Raw genomic sequence first — 12837 nt, forward strand, 5'->3', positions numbered from 1 at the left:
AATAAAATACCTGGGAATCCAACTTACAAGGGATGTGAAGGACCTCTTCAAGGAGAACTATAAACCACTGCTCAGTGAAATAAAAGAGGACACAAACAAATGAAAGAACAGTCCATGCTCATGGATAGGAAGAATCAATATCATGAAAATGGCCATACAGCCCAAGGTAATTTATAGATTCAATGCCATCCCCATCAAGCTACCAATGACTTTCTTCACAGAATTGGAAAAAACTACTTTAAAGTTCATATGGAACCAAAAAACAAAGCTGGAGGCATCACGCTACCTGACTTCAAACTATACTACAAGGCTACAGTAACCAAAACAGCATGGTACTGGTACCAAGACAGAGATATAGACCAGTAGAACAGAACAGAACCCTCAGAAATAATACCACACTTCTACAATCATCTGATCTTTGACAAACCTGACAAAAACCAGAAATGTGGAAAGGATTCCCTATTTAATAAATGGTGCTGGGGAAATTGGCTAGCCATATGTAGAAAGCTGAAACTGGATTCCTTCCTTCCACCTTATACAAAAATTAATTCAAGATGGATTAAAGACTTAGATGGTAGACCTAAAACCCTAAAAGTGCTAGAAGAAAACCTAGGCAATACCATTCAGGACATAGGCATGGGCAAGGACTTCATGTCTAAAACACCCGAAGCAATGACAACAAAAGCCAAAATTGAAAAATGGGATCTAATTAAACTAAAGAGCTTCTGCACAGCAAAATAAACTACCATCAGAGTGAACAGGCAACCTACAGAACGGGAGAAAATTTTTATAATCTACTCATCTGACAAAGGGCTAATATCCAGAATCTACAAAGAACTTAAACAAATTTACAAGAAAAAATCAACCCCATCAAAAAATGGGCGAAGGATATGAACAGACACTTCTCAAAAGAAGACTTTCATACAGCCAACAGACACATGAAAAAATGTTCATCGTCACTGGCCATCAGAGAAATGCAAATCAAAACCACAATGAGACACCTCTCACACCATATAGAATGGCTATCATTAAAAAGTCAGAAAACAACAGATGCTGGAGAGGATGTGGAGAAATAGGAACACTTTTAAACTGTTGATGGGACTGTAAACTTGTTCAACCATTGTGGAAGACAGTGTGGTGATTCCTCAAGTATCTAAAATAGAAATACCATTTGACCCAGCCATCCCATTACTGGGTATATACCCAAAGGATTATAAATCATGCTACTATAAAGACACATGCATACGTATGTTTATCGTGGCACTATTCACAATAGCAAAGACTTGGAACCAACCCAAATGTCCATCAGTGATAGACTGGATTAAGAAAATGTGGCACACAAATACACATATGTAACAAACCTGCACGTTATGCACATGTACCCTAGAACTTAAAGTATAATAAAAAAAAAATTAAAAAAAATAAACTGGTTAAGGATGGTTCACAAAAAAAAAAAAGAAAAGAAAATGTGGCACGTATACACCATGGAATACTATGCAGCCATAAAAAAGGATGAATTGATGTCCTTTGTAGGGACATGGATGAAGCTGGAAACCGTCATTCTCAGCAAACTATCTCAAGGACAGAAAACCAAACACCGCATGTTCTCACTCATAGGTGGGAATTGAACAATGAGAACACTTGGACACAGGGAGGGGAACATCACACACTGGGGCCTGTTGTGGGGTGAGTGGGGAGGGGAGGGAGAGTATTAGCAGATATACCTAATGTAAATAATGAGTTAGTGGGTGCAGCACATCAATATGGCACATGTATACATATGTAACAAACCTACACATTGTGTACATGTAACCTAGAACTTAGAAAGTATAATTTAAAAAAAGATACTGCCAAATAGTGCAGTATCTTAGTTGTAAATAAATTGTCAGTCTTTTTGCAACAAGGCAACAGTTGTGATATCACAATGAGTCATTACGCACTTTCTGTTCGTGGAGGATCCGAAAATCATCTTTGCGAAGAAGTGAGTTGGTGTGGGAGGCAGTACCTTAACATTTCAGCAGAGGCCTTTAGCCAAATTCCTGACGCTGCCAAGCTTCCACAGGCAGACTGAGATATAAAGACAAGAGGGAAGAACGCGGACCAAAAAAAGTACAAATGAGAATGGAGACTACGTTTCCAACTAGCATTACACATTTTAAAGTGCTTTTCTTTTTGGTGAACTTTAAAGAAATGTCATAAACCTATATATTTCATGATTGAAAGGCCCTTTTCAATTAACTGGAAAATACCTGGTTATGTTTGAGTACACATTACTTCATTTTGTTTTTTACATTCAACCCACATCTGTGTAGTACCTACAATGTGCCCAACTTGAGTTTAGGTGCCAAAGATATCAGATGAACAACATAGGTTCATTCCGTGGGGAGCTTTCATTCTACTGAGAAAAACAGATAAATAGGAAAAGAGTGAAGAAAGGACTGCAGAGAAGAGACTTAATTTTTGGTATAGTCATGAAGGATGAGTAGGAGTTTGCCGGGCAAAGAAGAGGAGAACAGCAAAGATTCAAAGGCTTTGTCCATGGACAATGATTCCAAAGCCAGAGGGTGAGTTCAAGAAAGCAGTTTGGTTCTGTTGGAGTTGACAGTGTCAGAGAAGGAAAGGAGAGTTTCAGGGCCAGATCATGAAGGGCACTGAATTCCTGACCAGGGAGATTGTATCAGACCGTGCAAGCAATTGATTGAGTTTAAGCCGATCAGGTTTACTCTGTATAGTATTTTAGGACTCTCTGGCAGCTACTTGGAGGATGGATGGGAGAGGAGAGCTGAGGACAGAAGACCAGCTGGGCAGCAAGGTACTATGTGCACATTACATCATCTTTAAATGAATAATGTGCAATTGTTCAGAAACAGGCGACTGCTCATTCTTTCAAATGGATTAGGGTAGAAGGGCCTTCTTAGCAGAGAATAATACAAAATTTTCTTCCTTTAAAACATTGTTTATGACTTATCAAGGTCATCTAGGCTTAACAAGTGGTTCTTTTAAAAAAAATAGCTTTATTGAGGTATGACTGAATACAAAAAGCTGTACATACTCAATATATGCAATCCGATGAGTTTGGACATACGCTTACCTTAATATCGCTCTAAAGTATCAATTATTTTCATTATTCACACCTTAGACCAAATTTCTTTTATCACTGACTTTTCTCTCTTCCCCAGCTGAATATTTGAACTTGAGGGCAGTGGCATTTCAAATGGAAGATTAAAATTATATTAAATTAGAAATCAAATTAAATTATGAGCTGGGGGACTTTGGTCAACTGTCCAAGAAGTCAGTTGGAAAATGAGACAAGACATTGAGGAGAACAGAGAGCAGATTAATTCAGTTTGCAGTTGTACTAGAATTTTCAAAAGAAGGTGTTCTATTTCCAAAGTTCCCTATGTAACACTTAAGCTGTAAGTTAATAATGCTGAAAGCAGTTGCTAGTGTGTGTACCAGTTCATAACATCAGGGTGAGTGTTAATGGCTACATAATTTGCAGGGCCCAGGGCAAAGTGAAAATGCAGGTCCCTTATTTGGAAATCAAGAACAAAGGGTCATTAAAGGTGATAATGTATAAAACTGTCCTTTCTTCTACCATTCCTCTCTTGACTTTTCTACTAGTTTTATTTGCTATTTCATGTTATTGCAAGGAAAGAAAAAAAAAAGTATAAATTTTTAGCACAAATTTTACCATTCACTTTGTATTATGCAATGCAAATATAAGAATAGTTGCTTTGCATGCAGAATCAGCAAAAATTAGGTATTTCATAGATTGTACATATGTATGCCATCCTTACCCAAACAGTGGAAAGGATACACAAGACTTAAATAACTTTGTATTTCATTTTTGGACACACTCTCTCCCTTTGACTTACTCATGAGTAAGAAAGGATTCCAAGAAAAGGAGCTGTGGTTTGCTCTTTCTTTCTCTCTCTTTGTATGTCGTCATTTTCAGCATAAGCGGTTGGCTGATACAGGGAATTATTCAAGGAAGAAAGGATGCATTAGGCTCCTGTGGTCATCTGTGTTTCTTAGGACTCTTTGCCTTCTTGCTAAATTTGAAGGAAGTTCTGGTTCCAGTGGCAAGCATGGTCTCTTGAGGCTGCCAGCTTCCCCACTTACTCATAGACATAACACACTTACTTGTGCTCTCATGTTGAAACTCACCAAACTCCCATGAATTGTGCATCCCCCAGAATTCACCATTATGCACACCATGTGTGAATGAGCAGTGCAGAATGGCTGAGCGTGTGCAGAGTGTGCAGACAGCCCCTGCTCCCTTGAGGCTCACTGTCCTACTGGACTTTGCCCACAAAACACTGGTTCAACTACTAAAATCATTGAACAAAGCACAGAGCTTTTCTGAGCCTGGGGTCCTCCCTCTGAAGCTGCATGGGTCACACACCCATGAATCCACCCTGCCTTGAAATTTCTTATATGCAAATGAGGAACCAATTAGCAAAGTGATTTGCAAAGAATATGGAAACTGGCTAGTCTTGTATGATGTGAGCTAATGCTGTCTCAGATGCATGGAAAGTCACAGAATAAATGCAGACCTCATTCTGGACTTTATTTCTAAGATCTGCTGGAGTGAAGCACATAGATAGTTTACCATTGTTTTCAAACCTACATAATAGTTTATGGACTATAAGGTAAAATTTAAGTAAAATGTAAGATCAAATGTGAGGTTTAAAACAAATGATGCTTATTACATAAAACAGGGAGTTGGGTAAAACAACTTCAGAGAAACTATTTGAGTACAAAGAACCACCCAGAGTTAAGAGGACTGGGTGCCCGGTCCCACCTCTGATCTTGGTGGTCTGTGATCTCAGACAAGCCACATCCCCCTCTAGTTTTCATAAACTTCATCTGTAAAACAGGATTTAAACACAAATGGTTTCTAGTTTAAAATTTGTTCTGTGAAAGAGGCATTTATAAATCAAGAAACTCATTTTAAAGATACGATTGTAGACTTTAAAGATTTCACCCTAGAACTTCCAGAGTTTCTCAGCCATCCATGCCTTTCAGAAATGTTGCTCCTCAGCTGTGTACTCAGCCCTATGGTTTACATGATCATCTTTCTCATATTTCTGCCTGTTCTTCATCTTACCGGACAATTAATCATTGCTAAAAGAAAAATTCTTAAGTGCTAGAAGATAAAGTAAAAAGACAAGATCTATGTCCAAAGAAATCCATGGAGATCTGAGAAAAGTTTAGGGTTTTCTTAGGGCTATAGATTTGTATCTGTTCAGTTTTCGCTTTCTCTTTAGACCTTTCAGCTCCTGTCCAAACAAAACTTTACCTTGCTTCCTGGAACTTCTCTTTTATGACTTACTGAGTACGATTATCAACATTTTATCAGGAGATTATTTCCCTTTGTTTTAAAAGGGACTGCCAAAATGTAAAGTATGATATTGTGTCTTGCAGAAATTGATTGTTTTTTCACAGAAAGATAAACATAATCTAATAGTCGGTAGAAAAAGATATATTTTTAAATAAAGGCAGGAAACAGAAGGGAATTAAAATATGTTGCGTTCCTGTTACATACCAGGTACCGTGTGTTACAAATATTATTTTATTTAACCCTTATATAATCATCTGTGGTGGTGGAAATAGAAATACTATCAATTACCTATGCTATACCAGAAAGCTTCTAACACAAACTCCAGCCCAGACTTCTCTCCCACGTTCCAGTCTTGTATATCCAACCACCTATGTGGCAAGTCCAGTTGGCACTGATCGTTCAATCGATATGACCAGACTGAACGCATCAGCTTTCCCTAAAAAGCCTGCTCTAGCCTCAGCATTTCTCATCTCAGGCGACATCGAGGTCACTCTTCCAGTTGCTTAGGCCAGAAATCTTGGGGTCATTGTTGTCTCTTTATTTTCTCACCCTAATCACCCAATCCATCAAGAGGTCCTGTCAGCTCTTGCTTCCAAACAAGTTCAGCATGGATCTGACTGCTCCTCAACCCCACCTGAGTCAGAGCAAATGCTGCCTCTCTCTGGGTGGTTCACAAGCTTTCCAGCTACCTGCATCCTGACCTCTCCTAGATACTATTCCAAACCAGCAGCCAGGATGAGGTTTTGAAACGTAAGCCATGCCGGCTGTAAGCTCAAACTCCTGCCATGGCCCCCTTTTCACTCTCAGAGTAAAAGCTGAAAAGCCATGAGCCATGCTGACCCACTCCTTCCTCCACCACCCCACAGCACACGCCCCACCATGTTTAATGTTACAAATTCATAACAACTCATCTTTGCCCATAAGCTTGTCTAAGTACTGAATCGCCGGACATACATCTTTTAATATACATATACTCACTTTTCAGTAGCATACTTTCATCTTAATGAATTCCTTATTCACTACTTTGGAAGGGCAAATATACACATCTTTATATTCAGAAAATACACTAAATGGCAACTGTGGGAGAAAAGTCTATGAGGTTAGCAATTGTAGTTGAACTGCCTTGTATTATCTGTACCCACTACTATTCCTCACAGTGTCTTAGAAGACCTAGGAGGAAAATGTGTTCCAGGTAGCAGGGTGAGCTAATCCATACAGAAGCATGATGTGAACTGTAGAGTGCTCAAATAATGCAATTTGTTGTGACTTATTTTCATTAGTTCCCACATGGTTCACAGTGGGCAGCGCATTTGTAGAAGTAAATTGTGCACACACTTACTAATCTCCTCCGTCACTTCACTCTATCCCATCACTTTCTTGCAATCCCAAGACCACCCAGGAACACTCCCACCTTAGCACTATAACCCCTGCAGTTCCCTCTGCCTGGAACACCCTTCTCTGGCATGGGACTCACTCCCTCTCATCTCTCATCTCTCAAGTTTTTGGTCAAATCTCACTTTCTTGGTGGAATCCCCTCCCCTCCCTATACCTCCCTACCCATATACTTCTGATATCTCTTACCTTGGTCTATATTTCTTACATCTATAGCATGTTTCACCTTCTAAACGTCTCTGTAATTTACTGCTTTACATTTATTATTTACTTTCTGTTTATTTGTCTTCACTAAAATGAAATGTTCACTAATGTGTTCTCATCCCCTAGAGAGTGCTTGGCATGTGATCAATAAATCTTTGCAGAATGGTGGGGTGAATGAATGAATGAGAGAATGAATGAGTGCTTTCCCTTGTTCCTCATACTAACCTGACTAAACTTAGCCCAGAGGTATTTTACAAATCAGGACATTAAAACTGAGAGAGGCTAGGTAACTTTCACAAGTCAGAAACTTTGTAAGAGTCAGATCTGAGATGAAAAGAGGACTTTCTGATTGGGACCTTCTCCACTTTATCACACTTCGAAACGTGTTTGATGAAAATCTAGGTATTCCATAAAATGCAAGACCTTTGTCCTTCTCCACACTCTCAGCCAATAGTGTTTAAATAAGCCTCTTGGAATACTGTAACTAAAGTGACTGGCTTATAGAGTAACACGTATAAAATGAATGATATGAGGTGTATTCTTCTTGACTCTGGCTGCAGAGTTACAGAAATAAACTAACTTGAGTAAGCTTAAGCCAAAAACATTAATTTAAAAATAAATAATTTAATTTTTTTTTTTTTTAAATGAGGAGGCCAAGGCAAGAGGATCACTTGAGGCCAGGAGTTTGAGACCAGCCTGAGCAACATGGAGAGACTCTATCTCTACAAAAAATTTAAATTAAAAAAAAAATAGCCAGGTGTGGTGGTGCACATCTAGTCCCAGCTACTCTGGAGGCTGAGGCAGGAAGAGCACTTTTGCCCAGGAGTTTGAGGCTGCAGTGAGCTATGATCATACCACTGCACACCAGCCTGGATGACAGAGCAAGACTCCGTCTCCTTATCTCTTAAGGATACATGAGCTCATGAAAGCCACAGGAAAAAATGAAAAAGAGGGAGCAGGAGGCAGAGGAGTTGAGAGAGTTCTTGTTCCACCTTCCACGTGTGTCTGTTTCATTCTTCCTTCTCCATGATTTACCCATCACTCTTTAACGTGGACAAAGCTATAGTCTCACAGTCCCAGCTATGGGCCTGGTTTGGGAAAAACAGCTCTCCTCGTCCAATCAGGGATGTCCAGGTACGAGGACCCCTTTGACAACTGCAAGATGGGGAGTGCTGCGCAGACCCCAAAGAAAGGGACTCAGCAGACAACTCCCAAGTAGCTGATTCTAGAAGAAGACAGTGGAAGAGTAGGAAGCACATGATTGAATTGAATAGCTGAAGTCCAAATTCCTGTTTTTCACCTTTCATCTATGTAAGTTCAATGAGGGTGCTAATGAGAAAACATACCTGAATCTTCTGATACTCAAATAATTATAATGTACTTGTTCTTTTACTCTTGTTCTTTCTCAGATATAGATGCTAAATCTTGATTATGTGGTGATTACAAAAAAAGAACAGAAAGAAAAAAGTAAAAGAGGGACATTTGGGGTAAGGAAAAGAAGAAAAAAAAGGAGAATCAGGAGTTCTGCATTTTGATCTCAGTCCTGTCACCCGAAGCAAATGCCTTGGGCAAGTCAATTCTCTGGTTTCAGTGTCCTTCTCTATATAATGAGGAAATCAGACAGAATCCGTAGGTTTCCCAACCTGCTTTATCAGGAGAATTAGCTGGGAGCATTTACAAAATGCAGATTCCTTCCCCGTGAATATTCTGATTTAAACGATCTTGCATGAAATTCTATCATTTGTATTTTAATGCAAATTTCCAGGTGACTGATGATCAGCTACATTTGGGAAGCATTAGACTAGATGACATTTAAGACCTCTCCTAGTGATTAATATATTTGTTTACCTAACAATTATCTAACTTGTAAAACCAATTACAATAAAATGAATTTCTTCTTGTGTTTCTGGGTGTCTTTTTCAGAAATTACATAATCTTTCCACTTTGTTTCCAAAGAAAATTAAGAGAACTATCTAGTAGACAATAAATTCTCAATAAATAGTTTTGAAAGGATAAATGACCAGTTCTATATATTTTAGAAATTAACAATTTTCATTATCTCCTGAGTTACTTAGTCCTCATATATGTAGGGAAGAAATTCCACTCAGAGCTTTTCTGGTTTAATGGAATATTGAAAATACTTAGCAGGATAATAGTATATAAGTCAGGGCTCATAATCTTTTAAGTATAACTAAAAGCTTTTGATGATGGAGTCTCATTTTTGTCTTCTGTGGCATGGATAAAGAGGTATATGTGAAAGTCAAGTGTTCCTCCTGTGCGTTATTATCATGCAAATACCTGAGGCTGTTATGTTTCTGTTGTTCTTGCCTTTTACCACAGCACTTTCATACCTGTCAGTTTTGCCAGTCTCAAAATATTGCTTTAACAAGTTCTGCAGAGAATTGTACTAGCCCTGAACTTTTTGAAAGTCCAGTGTTCTTTTTGGAAACAAGATGTGAGTTTCTAAAGAGACTGGACTTCCAGACAGAGCATCTGGGGCGTGATCCTGCCTCTGCCTCTGTGCCTATTCACTGCATAAAATTGATCAAGCCATATCACCTCTTCTGACATCTACTTCCTCTTCTGTAAAATGAATTCCACACTCATTTCTTGATAATTCTTATAAATAATTAGGAGATTAAAAAATAAAAATTATATTCTTGATTCTGAATATCACATTTCTGCTTATTAGATTTATTATTTTTCTCATTCCCTTCTGACAGTATTTTAATATGCTACCTAGATCCAAAAGGATACATTGCTTACAAAAAAATAGAAACAGACCTTTACAGCTACCTACACTTTTCAACATCATATCATTTTTGCGTGGACCCAAGTCCTTTTCTATGTCACTTTTCAGAAAGGAAACTCATATAGCTCAGCCATATAGCATGTGATATGATTGGGGATAGTTACCTCATTCATACGTGTGGGTCCAGTTATGTGTTCCATTTTGTCACTTTTCTAAGGAAGGATTTTTTAAATATTATTATTATTTTACTTTAAGTTCTGGGATACATGTATAGAATGTGTAGGTTTATTACATAGGTGTACATGTGCCACGGTGGTTTGCTGCACCCATCAACCCATCATCTGGGTTTTAAGCCCCACATACATTAGGTATTTGTCCTAATTAAGGATAGTGGTTTGACTTAGGCACCAGCAAGTCCCCAGTAGCACACTTGGGAATATTATCCCGTGATTGGCATCCTCCTGTGGTTTTTTCCCAGAGTGAAAAGAACCACTCTGGAAAAAAATTGTACATTTTAGCCCTTTTTAAAGTCACAGTGGCTTAGTTGTACTGTTGCTAAAACAAATAATGCTCAGGAAGTGAATACAATCGCATATGTATACTATATCTTACAGCATCAGATCACTGATGTTTGCATTTTATTGCTTTTTAAAGAAAATAAATGATAGGAAATGTATATTGTAGAATATCAAGCCTATTTATTACAGCAACATTGTTTTTTTTCCTGTGTGATTGATTTTATTTTTCTGAAAAGCATAAAAATACCGAGTGTGACATCATGCAAGAACACGGCCGTGTAGATTTTCCATGAAACTCTCTTCTTAACAACATTGAATATAATGTCTGTCAGAGCAGTGCTTATGAGATCATTGTTAAGTGTGTTTTTTGTTTCAGGCTAGTTATTACATCTAATTATTGCATTGTTATGTTTCAGAGCAGTTGATCATCAGATACCCAGAGTGACATCAGGTTAAAAAAAGCCTACAATTTGGATCTTTTCCTACCTCGGAAGCAAGGAAAATGGACAATTGATAATCAAAGGTAAAATTGCCCCCTTTCCCCTTACGGGTATAGGAAGCATTTTCTTAAATAACAGCCTCCTCTTCAGCTATCCTATATGAAACATTTTGTAATAGCATAGTATATTTGCACAAATTATTCCAGGCATATGCTTTCCAGACATATTAAGAGTCTGTTGAATTTAAAACCTGTGTTTTTTTAACTTCCTAGCTACCTGTACAGAATCTGGGCCAGATGTATTTTATATGTTTAATCTTCATTGTTGTTGTTAATCTGGAATGGCATATTGGGCAAATGCCATTTTTATAAATCTGTGGACCCAAATGTTGGACATTAGGTAGGTTAGGCATGAAATTATGGAAGTAAATGGCATAGTATTAGCTTTTCTTAGCATATGGAACAAATTTCCATTTATCCACACAGACATGTTCAACATGATGTAAGTGTGCTAAGAAAGGCAATGAAGGGCAGGGCGCGCTGGCTCATGGCCTGTAATTCTAGCACTTTGGGAGACCGAGGTGGGTGGATCACCTGAGGTCAGGAGTTTGAAACCAGCCTGGCCAATATGGTGAAACCCCCTCTCCACTAAAAATGCAAAAATTAGCCAGGTGTGGTGGCAGGTGCCTGTAATCCCAGCTACTTGGGAGACTGAGGCAGGAGAATCACTTGAACCTGGAAGGTGGAGGTTGCAGTGAGCCGAGATAGTGCCCCTGCACTCCAGCCTGGATGACAGAGGGAGACTCCATCTCAAAAAAAAGAAAAAAGAAAAAAGAAAAAGAAAAGGAAAGAAAGACAATGAAAACACTTGAGTCCTTGCTATCATCTCTACTCCTTTCTTTATGTCGTTTTTGGAGGGAGAAAAAAAGAAGGGTCTTACCACATATAAATCAAGTATACTACAAAAGTGGTGTCAGATCAGGAGATTAATATTGCTGAATAATAAGCTGTTGTCTTTGGGTTACTTGCTTGAGACAGTGACTTGGATATGGCAATTTATTAGGGAGGTGATCCCAAAGATCAAGAGTTAGAAGCAGGAAGAGTGAATCAGGGAAGAAGCACAGGCCAAATTGCAGGCGGGTTAGCAAGTCCACCACTGCAGATAATGGAAACTTCGTTCCCTCCAAGAGGGGTACAGATGCCCAAATTTCTGTTAGAAAGATGTGCAGCAAGGTTTACTGACTGACTTTTTCCCCTTGGTTTTGTATTCCCCCGAGGGGCATGAATTCCCTCACAATGCTGGGCTGTGCCAGCCATGCGTGGGTAGAAAGCAGAAAGACACTCAGTTGTCACTTGAGGTGTACCTTGAAAGGCAGTGGTCCAGGGACTGGTTTCATGGCAGACAATTTTTCCATGGGCAGGGTGGGGAGGTGGGGAGATGGTTTTGGGACAAAACTGTTCCACCTTAGATCATCAGGAATTAGATTCTCATAAGGAGCATATACCTAGATTCCTCGCATGGACAGTTCACATAGGGATCATACTCCTATGAGAATCTAATGCCATCGCTGATCTCACAAGAGGTAGAGCTCAGGCCGTAATGCACGCTGTTCCACTGCTCACTTTCCTGCTGTGCGGCCCAGTTCCTAACAGGCCGTGAACCAGTTTTGGTCTATGACCTGGGGGTTAGAGATCCCTCCCTGCAAAGGCAAGGAGACGCCCCTGCAGCTGTGGCTGACATCCAAAGTGAACCCCGGGACATAATGTAGGGAGCCTGATGCATCTGTTGCACCTCCTTTTACTTTATTCTATATCAGCATTTTTCTCCTAAATGAAATATCTCCAAGAAAAAACAGTTTTGTGTTTTAAAGACATTAAATAATTATACCTAAATATCGTGGAATCCAAGTGAGTTCTGTTTCAAAACTAACTTCTTCATTAATAAATTGTCCATCTTCAGTAAATGGTATAGTGTCAGCTAAGTGAGAAATGCATCTGAGTCCCCATGTATATTTGAGACATTATATAAGATTCAAATTATGACCAACATTCGGAATAGTCAGAATTAATATAACAACATTTAATCATAGCTATATTTGTTACTCACTTTATATTGATTCATTTACAAGAAGGTGTCTATGATATGTCTTTCCTGTTTGGAAACAACCCTGTTTGTGCGAAATGC

General features: G+C 38.8%; 1 protein-coding gene across 4 annotated transcripts in view; it reads left to right on the forward strand.

The window, feature by feature from the left end:
* DLGAP1 (DLG associated protein 1) overlaps positions 1-12837 on the forward strand; it is an 830806-nt gene that overhangs the window by 300214 nt on the left and 517755 nt on the right. For 3 of the 4 annotated variants that reach the window (XM_017867933.1, XM_017867930.1, XM_017867932.1), the window contains exon 3: positions 10630-10736. The gene's annotated coding sequence lies outside the window, so the exon portion shown is untranslated. The remainder of the gene's footprint in view (positions 1-10629; positions 10737-12837) is intronic. The other variant, XM_017867931.1, reaches the window with a different exon arrangement.

This window comes from Rhinopithecus bieti, unplaced genomic scaffold, assembly GCF_001698545.2.
Source record: "Rhinopithecus bieti isolate Rb0 unplaced genomic scaffold, ASM169854v2 scaffold_3856, whole genome shotgun sequence".
NCBI lineage: Eukaryota > Metazoa > Chordata > Mammalia > Primates > Cercopithecidae > Rhinopithecus > Rhinopithecus bieti.